Raw genomic sequence first — 13,733 nt, forward strand, 5'->3', positions numbered from 1 at the left:
CAGTATTTACATTTTAGAAGTGACCAACACAGTGAGTAACTGATTAACATCAATGTGTCTCTGTCACAGTAACTTACAGAACAGAGGGCCTAATTCAGCACGGATCGAGGCTGCGATTATGCACGCAGTCAAGCTGCGAAAGTATGCTAATGTTTGCAAAAACACAGCGGCCTTAATTACAGCAGGTCTGACCTTACTCAGAAATTGCAAGTCTCGGTACACGCAGTAAGTACTCAGGCTGCATATGCCGTCACAGTGGCTAATTTATGCACGCCAATGAAACAGCGCTCAAACCGCCACCCCCAAACACTCACTGCCTGTCACTTACTCTGCGTTGGCTTTCTATCTGCGTGCGAGATTGCAGTGCGAACACAATGCTAACCTGCGCAGGCGCAGTGTACACCATTGGCCGACCTGCATACGCAGTTGGAATTGCGCTCCATGCTGAATCAGGCCCAGAGGCAGAAGTGTAACGGCCACACAGCGCTTATAGGCAATGCACAAAATAGACTTATTCTACGAAAAACAAGACATGAAGATTGGCATCCGCTGTATTACCAAACGGCATAACCAAGGTACAGCGTATCCGGTTTTCTGCTGGTGTTGGGAAGGTTAAATTAACCCCATCCACACCCTAAACCTCCTCGGGGGTTTGTGTGCCTGCCATTGAAAAGCTGCGCCCCCCCCATTTATTTTACTCCAGCTGCGGAAAGCGCCATCATTACTATATTCACTTGCACCTGCCCCAAAAGGTCTAAAGTCCTGGAAGGAGGGAACTGAGGGCCTGATTCTGACCCGCTCGCCGTATAAGGCCCCCGGAATCATTTGGTCTGGCCCTTTGAGCTTTTGTCTGCTAGCCTCATCTGGATAGCAGGGTGCCTAGAATTGCATCCTGCAGCCAGAATCTATGCAGCAGTGCCACCTGGAGAGTCCAAAGGATGCTTCAGACAGTCACACCGCTGCCCTTACAGCTCCCCGGAGCATCCTCAGGATACTCCAGGCATTGCTGTAAGAATGGCCGATTGTGGCCCCATCCCCGTGTGACATCACACAGAGGGAGCGTGGCCTGCACCAGGCCCGCGAATAATGTTATATATATGAAGATGGGCGGTAGAACTGCGCTCTAGTTGACCAGGGGGTGGTGTGTTGTGGTTTTGGGGTGCTGCACCTTTGTGTGGGAGTACCTTTCCCGCACTGAACGTATGGGGGTAGGGGGGGACGCGGGACGCCGCACAGGTGTTCCAAGCACTCTGCACATCCCCCCACCCCCGAGACTTCCTAGACTGTCGACCAGCCGGCTCCGTCGTGCGCATGCGCGAGACCCGGCTAGCAACGGGCGCTCCGTCGCTCCGAGTCTCGCACCAAAGGGGGCGAGCTGTCGATGTTGAGTGACATCTCGCCCCTTTTGGTGGGCGGGATGGGGGGGTGGCTGCCAAAACTGAGGCGTTCCCGAGGGAACGCCTACCGTTTGAGGGCGGCCCCACTGACATCACCAGTGGTCAGTGGGAGAGCTTCCGGCTCAATTTGAGCCGAAAGCTCTCTGGGGCTTGTGGCCACGAGACCCTACCACAAGGGTCTCATCGCAAGCCCGATGGTCTTGACCATCGCAACCATCATCATGGCCGCTCACAATAGCTGTGGGTGGTCACCCACAGCTATGCGAGCGGCCAGGAGGCCGTTCTAAAAAAAACAAAAGCTGGCCCTGATTCAGAGCGAGCGCTCTGTCAGAGCGTCCGGCTCTGAATCAGGGCCACTGTCAGCTCCTGAAATACAAGGAAATCCACGTCAACCTTATCCAGATGATTTTATTATTGAACTTGAATTGCACCACTTCAAAGGCAACATAGCCAGCGGAGTAAATATACCATACACCAAGAGTAATTCCCGAGAATTAGCCACAGGTGCACCCAGGCAAAAGTCTAGACATCACTCACAGCTGAGTCAGCTTAGTAAATCACATATTTGTAGGCTTATGGGAGACATTATCTTGCATATGAAACCTGCAAACTTATACTTTTTTTTGCAATCTTCACGGTGGAAATAAATTTCACTTCTATGCGATTTATGTATTGAATAAAAATATGTGTAAGCTGGCAGGGTATGAGTCATTATGTCGACACCGAAAATGTCGACATCAGTATGTTGGTTGACATGGTCTGAATGTCGACAAGGTCAAAACGTCAACAGTCAAGTCATGTTTAGGATTAGGGTTAGGCTGCGGTTAAGACTAGGGTAAGATTAGAGTTAGGCTACAGTTAGGGTATGGCTCCAATACTCAGAAAATCCTATGTTATGTCTATGTCAGTTCTGACCATGTTGATATTGTGAATGTCGACCACATTTTGTGCCACACCCGGCTGGCAGAGAAGAACGTGGACAACGATAAATCGTAAAAAAACATAGAAACATCTTAAAGCATGCTAGGAATAGAAATAGACCACAATGGGTCTCAGTGTCCACAAATTTTATTTTGCAGTGAAAAGATTATTGTATTGATTGATGTGGCTGAGACATCAAACAATCTATTATGTTAGAATCATACATAAAAAGCATTTAGTCAGTAATCAGATTCATTGTAACATCTGAAAAGTGTCTCTTGTGCCAAATGAGCACCCACCAAGTTATCAGCTCAATTTACCTGACAAAAGTGACGCGTTTCTCCACTTTGAAGTAGTGGTTTCTTCAGAGGTGTATGAATACTTTTCTAAGGTCCAAGTCCATATAAAAAGACCTTCCAGGACAAAGCAAGTGAAAAAGGACTGTCCTGGCAAAAAGATACCTGCAATGCTGTGTGCTCTTATTGCCATCTATCGCAAGTACGAGAGACAGTAACATATATTTGTAGCCCATCGCACATGAGCTTACCTGCGAGTAGACTAAAAATATGTAAACAGGGATATGTTTTGAGAATCTTCATAAACACGGACCCTGCACTTCCTCCTTTGTGATCTATGGGGGCTGCAGGAAAATGAAAGTGAAACTTTTTGGATTACGGGGGAGGTGTACAGATTTGTCCACTTGCATCTTTGCCGCAATTTAAAAAACAAAATCACGGGAAGCGTAACACAAAAAGCATGCCCAGAAATGGGTGCGTGCACTGCGTTCGCACCCGCCATCCATAGGATCGCATGGTGCGAACGCTCCCACGGCTTAACGTGCACGCCAGTGGAAATTCGCATCACGTGATGCATGTGTGTTGTTGCGGCAAAGATGCAAGTGGACACATCTGTACTAAGCCCTGGGGAGAGATAAAGTACAAACCAATCAGCTCCTAACTGCCATGTCACAGACTGTGTTTGAAAAAAGACACAGTTAGGAGCTGATTGGTTGGTAATTTGGGGTCTATTTACTAAGCATCAGGTGGAGATAAAGTGAACGGTGATAAGATACCAACCAATCAGCTCCTAACTGCCATGTCACAGGCTGTTTGAAAAATGACATTTAGGAGCCGATTGGCTGGTACTTTATCTCCGTTCACTTTATCTTCATTCAAGGCTTCGTGAATAGACCCCTTTATCTCTTCGCTCTCCACTTTATCACTATTCAAGGCTTAGTACATCTGCCCCTACAACATATGGATAAACACGGAGAGACACTAGGGGGTCTATTTACTAAGCAGTGTTAGGAGAAGTGAAAAGTGAAGAGTGAAAAGTAATACGGTACCAGCCAAACAGCTCCCAATTGTCATTTTTCAAACACAGCCTGTGAGATGGCAGTTAGGAGCTGATTGGTTGGCATCTTATCACTTTTCACTTCTCCTAACACTGCTTAGTAAATAGACCCCTGGGTCCTAGTGCCTGGTGGCTGCTACAACAGTGTGCTCCAGCCAGGTGTGCCCCCTGACGGGGGCCTGGGTCACTGTGCCCCAGTACCCCTCTTTAATCCGGCTGTGACGGGGTAATTAATGCAAATTATGATTTTAAGTCCAAACCACCCTTCAAAAAGGTAAAAGTGGTGCTGTCCATTTATGCTTCTTTGCTATCAAAGGTTTTGTGTTTCGATTCAATGTCAGCATTTGTTTTGGATAATAATAATTGTATCTACAGTATATAGGGCTTTTATCAAATACCTAACAGAATATAACGAATGGGGGTATGCAGTCAGAATGTCCACACCAGAATGTCGACTTGGGGAATAATATAATAGCCTGCGCAACCATCATGTTGGCTTTGCAGTTTGAATGATTGCACTTTTAAAACATCTGGTAAGTGCTATAGAGGGGCCTGAAGGTGCTATCGAGGGGCAAGCAGGCGTGGGGAGAGGTGGTGATTGTGAGAGGCGCAAGAGAGAAACGGGGGCATCGGTGGCCAGAAGAGCAAATGGTCTGATGAAGAAGTCTGGCGCATGATGGCAGCCCCCGCTCCCAGGGCTCTGCAAGGTCATTCCCTTATATTTCCCATTGTGCGCACCTTACGCTCAAGGAATGCCCAGCTTGATTCTAGGCCCCAGTCTGTCCCTGATTGGTGGTGTAAGGTGCAGGAGAGAAGTTAGTCTTAGGTGCTGAAATATCCAGGCAGACCCTTCGTGAGGAGCTTCACTGTAATAATTACAGAGCACATGTATCACTGGACTGTAATTACAGATGTATCAAACATTCTAAAAAAGTACAAGTGGAGGTATTGCCCCTAGTAAACCAATCAGATTCTTGCATACTTGCCTACCCTCCCGATTCTGCCAAATATCGTGTGCTGCTCCCGGCCCCTCAGAAAGGCAGGCAAGCCTCCCGGCGGCCGCTGATCACTCCAGGCCCTCCCTGCGGTTACAAGAGAAATCCCTGCAGCAGGGGTGGGCAATGACGCGATTCACGCTGAATCGCATCATTTTGGCCGCACCCCCTGCTTCACAATGCCGGTAATCTCAAAATGATATGATCTCGAGGCCCCCACTCCGCCCACAAGTGCAGGGTAAGATGTCCGGCCACGCCCCCCTATGCTGACCACGCCCCCTTGCTATGTTGAGCTGGCTGCTCCCTCCCGGATGGGGCAGCCAGAATATCAGCAAGCATGATTCTAATTATGATATAATATATCTAATACAGTCTATAAAATAATAGCTAGAATCTGATTGGCTGCAACACCTTCACTTGACCTCTGTAGAAGGTTTGGTAAATCTCCCCCTAAGTGTGCAGGTCATACATTACTTTTCCCCACAGTTCTCTGGTTCCAAAATTTATATTTAAATTCTGGGGGTTTAATGGTCATTTATCTTAAATATTTAGCATAAATATTCAAAAGTTCTGAAAAAGAAAAGAGAACTAATGTATGATGAAGGGGCCTATTTGTCATATAATATTTGCAGGATATTCCGCAGAAACACCAGTTTTTGTGGGGTACCCGCAAATATTAAGTATCCCCCGAATGTACCATGGAGGGTCTGATGCAGATATCCCCATATCTGATGCTGTCCTTACACCTACTTGCCTACTCTCCCAGAATGGCCGGGAGACTCCCGAAAATCGTGTGGTGCTACCGGCCGCCCAGATACCCCCTGACCCTCCTGCACCCCTAAGTAGTGGTATTTGATAAATGTGCCCCAGAGACACCACCTCCTCAGAATGTCGGAAATTGATTATTTTCACTATTGCAGCCTAATAAACATCCTGTACAATCTGCAGCAAAGTCTGTCTTATGTAAGCAGAATACGGCGTTATTCACAGCACGTGAAATCAGGTTTTATAGGTCACAAGCCTGGCTCTTCTCCCAATGTCAGCACTAGTAATAATTCCAGGATGCCCAACATTGTTTATTAAAGCAACAGGAGTATAGAATAACAAAAGCGCTTTCAGCAATAATAACTCACATTAACCAGGGAATATCCTGCTCCACGTGGCAGCCGAGATGGTGAGAGATCTGCTCATTAACAACTGCTAATTAACCGTAGATAGGGCACAAGGTAGTGGCGTAACTAGGAGGGGTCAAGCAGGGCACGTGCCTGGAGCGGGTGTGTGTGTGGCGGTTTTATATATACGCCGGTTAAGCAGCCGAGTGGGGTGCCACATAGAGGAGGGCGTCCTGACCCGGACGCGGCCAGTGACATGCAAAGCGGTCTCCAGGCAGACTGTCACTGTGACACAGATGCCCGTGCATGTGCCCCGCAGTGCTCAGGAGGGCACCTGCTGACGGCGCCACCAGACCAGCCCCCCACCGCCAATCCTCTCCTGCCACTGTTAAGGACAGCCTGAAGCCAGCAGGTAAGTCTGAGTGAGGACCGGGGCTGTGATGGAGGTGGTCTATAATGGAGGGGGCTGTGATGGATAGGGTCTGTGATGGAGGGGGCTGTGATGGATAGGGTCTGTGATGGAGGTGGACTGTGATGGAGGGGGCTGTGATGAAGGGGGTCTGTGATGAAGGGGGCTGTGATGGAGGGGTCTGTGATGAAGGGGGTCTGTGATGTAGGGGTCTGTGATGGAGGGGTCTGTGATGGAGGGGGCTGTGACGGAGGGGGCTGTGATGGAGGTGGGCTGTGATGGAGGGGCTGTGATGGAGGGGGCTGTAATGGAGGGAGTGAGAGGGGCTGTGATGAGGGGGTGAGGTAAGAGGGATATGAGGAGCTGTGATGAGGGGTGCTGTGATGGATGGGGCTCTGATGGAGGTGACTGTGATGAAGGGAGTGAGAGTGGCTGTGATGACACCTACACCTCCATCCCTGACTCCTGTACACCCTGCACCTCCATCCCTGACTCCTGTACACCCTGCACCTCCATCCTTGACTCCTGTACACCCTGCACCTCCATCCCTGACTCCTGTACACCCTGCACTTTCATCCCTGACTCCTGTACACCCTGCACCTCCATCCCTGACTTCTGTACACCCTGCACCTCCATCCCTGACTCCTGTATACCCTGCACCTCCATTCCTGACTCCTGTACACCCTGCACCTCCATCCCTGAATTCTGTACACCCTACACCTCCATCCCTGACTCCTGTATACCCCGCACCTCTATCCCTGACTCCTGTACACCCTGCACTTTCATCCCTGACTCCTGTACACCCTGCACCTCCATCCCTGCCTTCTGTACACCCTGCACCTCCATCCCTGACTTCTGTACACCCTGCACCTCCATCCCTGACTCCTGTATACCCTGCACCTCCATTCCTGACTCCTGTACACCCTGCACCTTCATCCTTGACTACTGTACACCCTGCACCTCCATCTCTGACTCCTGTTCACACTGCAGCTCCATGCCTGACTCCTGTACACCCTGCACCTTCATTCCTGACTCCTGCACACCCTGCACCTCCGTCCCTGACTCCTGTACACCCTGCACCTTCATCCCTGACTCCTGTACACCCTGCACCTCCATCTTTGACTTCTGTACACCCTGCACCTCCATCCCTGACTCCTGTATACCCTGCACCTTCATCCCTGACTACTGTACACCCTGCACCTCCATCCCTGACTCCTGTACACCATGCACCTCCATCCCTGACTCCTGTACACCCTGCACCTCCATCCATTACTCCTGCACACCCTACTCCTCCATCCGTGACTCCTGCACACCCTGCACCTTCATCCCTGACTCCTGTACACCATGCACCTCCATCCCTGACTCCTGTACACCCTGCACCTCCATCCATTACTCCTGCACACCCTGCACCTCCATCCGTGACTCCTGCACCTTTATCCCTGACTCCTGTACACCCTGCACCTCCATCCCTGACTCCTGTACACCATGCATCTCCATCTCTGACTCCTGTACATCCTGCAACTCCACATCTGAAGGTAGGGGTGAGGATGGGGCGCACAGAGAGACACAGAATGAAGGGGGGAGGCTTAGAGACAAAGAGTGAAGGGGGATGGTGAGAGATGCAGGTGGAACATGATGGTGTGGCAGAGAGATGCAGGGAGGAGGTGATGGTGTAGCTGAGAGACGCAGGGGGCAGGAAGTGGCACAGGGGGCAAGAGTCTGGTTGATCCACTGTTGTATGATGATGACCTTGGTAATATTCCTACACAAGCAAGCATCTTCCAGATCATGATATCCTACATGAATAGTGAATACCGACTGAAGATGCCGTCTTCCCAGGGAGGATAGGTTTTGGGACCCCCAGGGGAGATTAGGGTTAGGCTATGGAAAGGGGGGGTTAGGATTAGGCACCATCGGGGGGAGGTTAGGGTCAGGCACCCCTTCCCTCCCGGGAGTGTTAGGTTTAGGGTGCGGGAAGGGGAATGGCATTGAAATACCGGTGGCTGTTTAGCCGCCGGTTCATATCCCGACAGGAGGATATACCGACTGGGGTTGTTAAGTATTCTAGCCCTCCCCTCCCCCTCCCTAACCTCCCTTGATGGTGCCTAACCCTATGTCCCCACGGGGGTACCTAAACCTAACCCCCCCTTCCCGCACCCTAAACCTAACCCTTCTGTGGGGGTGCCTAACCCTAACCTCCCCTCAGTGGCGCCTACCCCTAACCCCCGCTTCCCCTAGCCTAACCATCCCCGGGGGGTGCCTAACCCTAAGTCCCCCCAGGGGCGCCTAAACCTAACCCCCCCTGCAGCTAACAGTTAAGACAGGCCGGTCCGGCGTCTGTCTGTCTTCCAGCGTCGGGATTAAGATAGGCGTCGGTATTGCGACGCCTATCTTAAGTCCCGTGTCTGGGTTAGATGTTGGTATTTAGACCGGTGGCATTCAGTCCACCGGTCTAATAACTGCCTCCCACAGGATGGGGGGGGGGTTAGGGGGGGACAGGGGAGGGTTAGGGTACTTACCAGCCCCAGTTGAGATGTAGAGAGTTTGGGCTTCCAGCATTGGTATTTCATAATGATTCCCTATATTATATGTGGTATCAGCAATCACATTATCTTACCTACGAGGCCAGTCCCAATTATGGGAGTGATTCAGAGTTGCAGCTAGCTCCCAATGCTGACAGATCGAGCGATATTTTGCATGCTGCGCTTGGTAACGCATCATCTTTGTGTATGCGCGAGTGATCCTGAGTTGAACGGATCTCGAGTGTTTCTTGCTGTAGATGGTGGCATCTCTGGGCGTATGCAGGGTAGAGAACCGTCCCCTGGGCATGTCATTAGCGTGTTGCCATAGATACTCACCATTGTGAGTTGTGCGTACACAGTGTCTCCTGCATTCAGCATAGGGTTGGTGTAAATCTCAGGATCCAGGTCACATGATTGACATTGACCATGTCCACATTCATAATGTCGACACCACAATGTCGATATGGTTCAACATGTCAACAGGCACCATGTCAGCATCCTCAGAATGTCAACATGTTCACAATGTCAACATTGTGATTGCATGCATATTAGCAACTGCGATCCCTACTGAATCAGGCCCTTACTAAGCACTGATATTTCATAAACAATAGTGTAGTGCTGGGAGGGAAAGGAGGGGGTCACTGAGTACAGAAGGCAATTAGTGGTCCTGACATAGGGTGGGATGTACTAACGGGGAAAAAATGCGGTAAAACCCCTGAAAGTGCAGTTTTCGGGGGTCTTACCACATTCTGTATATGTACAAAGCAGCAGAATACATCGCTTTGTCCCTCCCATCACCCCCTGTGTCCTTTTGGAAATGCGCAGGACGACGCTAGAGGGACTTCTGGGTGTTAAACCCGGAATTCCCTCTGTCCGGAACCATTGCAAAGGGCAGCTCATATCGGGAGAGCTGTCTTTTGCGATATTCTAGGTACATACCACGGTAATGAACTGCGGTATGTACCCGAAGACCGGTGGGATGTACCACATGCGATGCTTAGTACATCCCATCCATAGTATCAGAGAGCAAATGACTCAAATATAGACAATATACAGTATTCGCTGTGGAAAGGCGTGACTTGTCATTTCAGACAGGATGCTGTGTGCTTATAACACTCACAGGGATCACAAAGTATTATTTATAAAGAACAATTTTGGCTCACAAAGGACCCGGCTTTGGTCATCTCCCAAAGCCCCAAGCAGATTAGCAGTCACTGCAGGGTGGGAAAGTTCTCACGATCACAACTTCACCGCTGGTGACTGATCTGCAAAATTATATATGAGTAAGATGACAGGTCCAAATTTCTGTTTACACAGCGGAGAGGAGCGCCTGGTCCTGGTCCTGGTCACTAAAGTTCTATCAGACAAATATATTCAGGGTTGTCTTAACAGCAGCGTGGGCCCTGGGCAAAGCAATGCACTGGGGCCCCTACCCACCCATTCAAAAATTAAACCCTCCCGCATGCCCATCAGACCTCTCACACATGCAGAGAGACTCTGTCTGACTGGTCTGAAGCCGGCGGATGAAGTGAAACTGGGACTGAGGTGAGTACTCGTCACGGGGGGGGGGGGATGGGTTGGGGAGGTTAGATCGGAATACAATGCACCGGCGGCCGTCTTATAAAATTATCACAGATTTACCAACTGGCCGTGGCTGCAGGGGGTCGGGTTGGTGGGCCCCTACAAGCTTCGGGCCTTTGGGCAACTGCCCAACAAGCCCAATGAAAGAGATGGCCCTGACTGTATTGCAGGCAATATCATTTCACAATCAGACTATCTGGGGTATTGTTCTCTTTGAATTGATAATAGAGAGATGCCTAAATCAGTTTAGAAACACAAATTAACACTTCGCTTCCACATTTATCTTCACACCAGCCGGAACCAACAGCTGGAGAGACGCAGGTTTCCCAAACAATAGGGACTTGTTACATCTCAAAATTATCTGCAAATCATTCCATTGTATTTATAGTTAAGATTATTGTCGATGGTGACTCATCACATCATTAAATCTACCAAAGCCATAGCCATCCGGTTAGTAGTGAAGTGTGCTACTGTGCAGTCTTCAACAAAATGGCTCCTGAAGGGATACTTCATTCGCTTACCAAGATGGCCACCAATGGTGTATCTGAGAATGCACAGCGCCATCTTGCCACTGTGTATGAGACCCGCCATGCTAACAGTTTGATCCGTTGTTCCAGAGCCCTGTACTGCTACCCATACTGGGAGGCCAGTCACCAGCTTGTGATCTGTCAGCACCCCTGTTCCGCAACAGGCTCCGCTCCATCCAGAGCAAGACATCTGTAACAGTGAGTACGGCGGTGCATCCACTACTACAAAATAAACTACAGAGCCTGGTTGAGCTGCCTGAGTGCTCATTGCCTACAATTTAATGGCTGGTGTGTACAGTACTCTGCTCACCATCAAGGCTGTATATACATTCCCAACACATCCCACCAGATATTTCTGTTTTACAGTCCGGGCTGGTTTTTGACAAAAAGGTCTTGGGCATTAATTAGACCAGTGAACGTCAGACTGCCAGAACAGTGTCATTAAACGATGGTCAGCGACAGTCGCGGACTCGGGCCACATATACCCACCAGACAGCTGGAGGAACAGTGTCAGTGCATGGGTGGTCATCTTCTTCAATAGTCAAACTATCACCCTTGGAATCAGGTAGGTGGTGAGGCTGCAAGGGTTGGTGAGGAGAGAAAGTTTTTTTTTGCCAACTTGATGAATGTCTAAGTGATTTCAACTGAAACATATCAATATTGCCTCCTATTGCCCTTGACAGAACTCTCAGCGGAGACCAGAAGTTTGGGCACACCATGACGATGACCTGCAGGAAAATATGGAGTTGGACAGTTAATTAGACTACTAAAGGGGAGATGTACAGTATCAAGCTCTGGAGAGAGATAAAATGGAGTAGTTGCCCAAAGCAACCAGGCGGCGTCTGTCATTTCAAACACTGTGCTAGATAAATGACAGAAGCTGTTGGATGCTTTGCGCATTTCGCCACTTCATCTCTCTCTAAGGCTTGATACATCTCCCCTCTCAGAATTCCTCGGCCAAGTAACCATGTGAAAGTACATTTACATGGCTGTAAAAATAAATCTACCAGTTTCTCATTTGGTGAAGGACACATTTTGCTCCTAAATGCCACCAGAAACTTGCTCTCAATGTCTAACTTGCATTCGGACAAGTACCAGTTAAACGCTGTTTGGTTGCCACTGAAGGGTATTCTCAGTAAACAATGCCCTAAGCGTGTCCATGGTCTGGACTTGTGCAGTCAATAATTCATCACACCAGCCAAAGCAGAGTAAGTCAGCAGCAATATGGGACGAGAGTGGTTAATTGTTGGATCATGATACTTTGCATCCACGCTGCTGTACAGTCGTTTAGAAATTAGCCAAATAATGAGCAAATATGGAGGATCCCATGTCTGACAAGGACATCATTTTTGACCAATCATGGGTGATATGCATCAAGCGATAATTGTATGATCTCACTGAATCGGATTGCGAGTCACAATAGTTGCGTATGCTGGCAGGCTTAGTAAAGCCACTTTTCCCTCTTCTTCGACCATGACCACATACGCAATGTGTTATCCACCCCTCCTCCATGGTCAGGACAGGAAACAAGTCTCACCTGTATATGCTATAGAGATACACATCGCCCCCCTTTCCTGTATGACCTATACTGTCCTTTTGTCCATAATGCCGGGAAAGGCAGGTTAGTTTTCAAGTTTTGGGGGCTTACCTGCAACATGGCTGATACCAGGAGGAGTAGGTGGTGGATAGGCTCCATTCCTGAAGGGTCAGCAGTTGTCTCTTCGGTAACACTAACCATGGGGAAGGTGGCGGGACCGGCCTTGTTAAGGAGCGATGCCTTCTCATGGAAATTGCATCCTCCAGTAAGTGCTGCTGAATAATTATCTCCGCACCTGTAAGACTGACGATTTGAAGTAATGCTGGAAATGTTTCTTTGCCCACCAAAATGGATTCCAAGAGGCGTGTCAAAAGTTGACAATTTGGAGTTCCTAATTTGTTGTCTGCAGGGGCACTTGAAACCCACCCTCAGCACTATGGAGGAGAGAGGGTACCAACCAAGGGCGATGTAAACCCCAGGCAGCATTTAGTTAATTGTTCATATCTTGTTTTAGTCCCGTTGTAAGCACTAAGGAAATTACCTCATCTCAGCCAGCGGAGAAATCTGTTAAGACATTTAGGGCCCCATTTAGCAAGGAGACAGAACCCCTTTAGAACTCGCTAAAGGGGTCATGTCCTCCTTTCAGTATTCAACAAACAGCCGTAAAGTAAGATTAACGTTGCCTGTCACTGTATCGCTTAGATGGCAAGAGCGATACCATCCCCATTGCCGGCAATGAGGACTCAGCAAAGCCTTCAGGGCACTGGCGAGTGAAAGAGTCATGCGCATGCCACAGCAGGCCCGTCGCTGGTATTAAAACTTATTAAAAGGGGCCACTAGGGGTCGATCTATCACAATCCACCCATGAAGTGCGGTTGTGATATGAAGAATTTGCCACTGGTTGCAGTCTGCTATTTTGTAATACTTCATGACTGTGTGAAAACGAAGCTGCTGGGACTGAGCTTACGAAAGTTCTGTCCCGGTGAATCACCTCTCCATGCTTGTTCAGCTGGGCAGCAGGAGAGCCCAACCTGTGCTGCATGGATCTTTGCACTGCAGCTCAGTGACACAGGCTCAGCACCGTCATCAGCTGTCACTGTGACAGCAGGGGAAAGAGGGAGAATAGGGGGAAGGATCTGCAAAGATCCCTCTCCTCAGTGTCCCTTCCGGGGACAGCTGCAGCAGAACAGGGGAAGGATCTGCAAAGATCCCTCTCCTCAGTGTCCCTTTCGGGGACAGCTGCAGCAGGAGAACAGGGGAAGGATCTGCAAAGATTCTGACTCAAAGCCTCCCAAAAAAAGTGAATACGATATAGGTCCGTAATCAATTTGAAGCGAAAAGTCCAAGGTCGGACTTTTCGCCATCATCGCCGTTTTTCC

The sequence above is a fragment of the Taudactylus pleione genome, unplaced genomic scaffold (genome assembly GCF_031769625.1).
Source record: "Taudactylus pleione unplaced genomic scaffold, aTauple2 ptg000571l, whole genome shotgun sequence".
Lineage (NCBI taxonomy): Eukaryota > Metazoa > Chordata > Amphibia > Anura > Myobatrachidae > Taudactylus > Taudactylus pleione.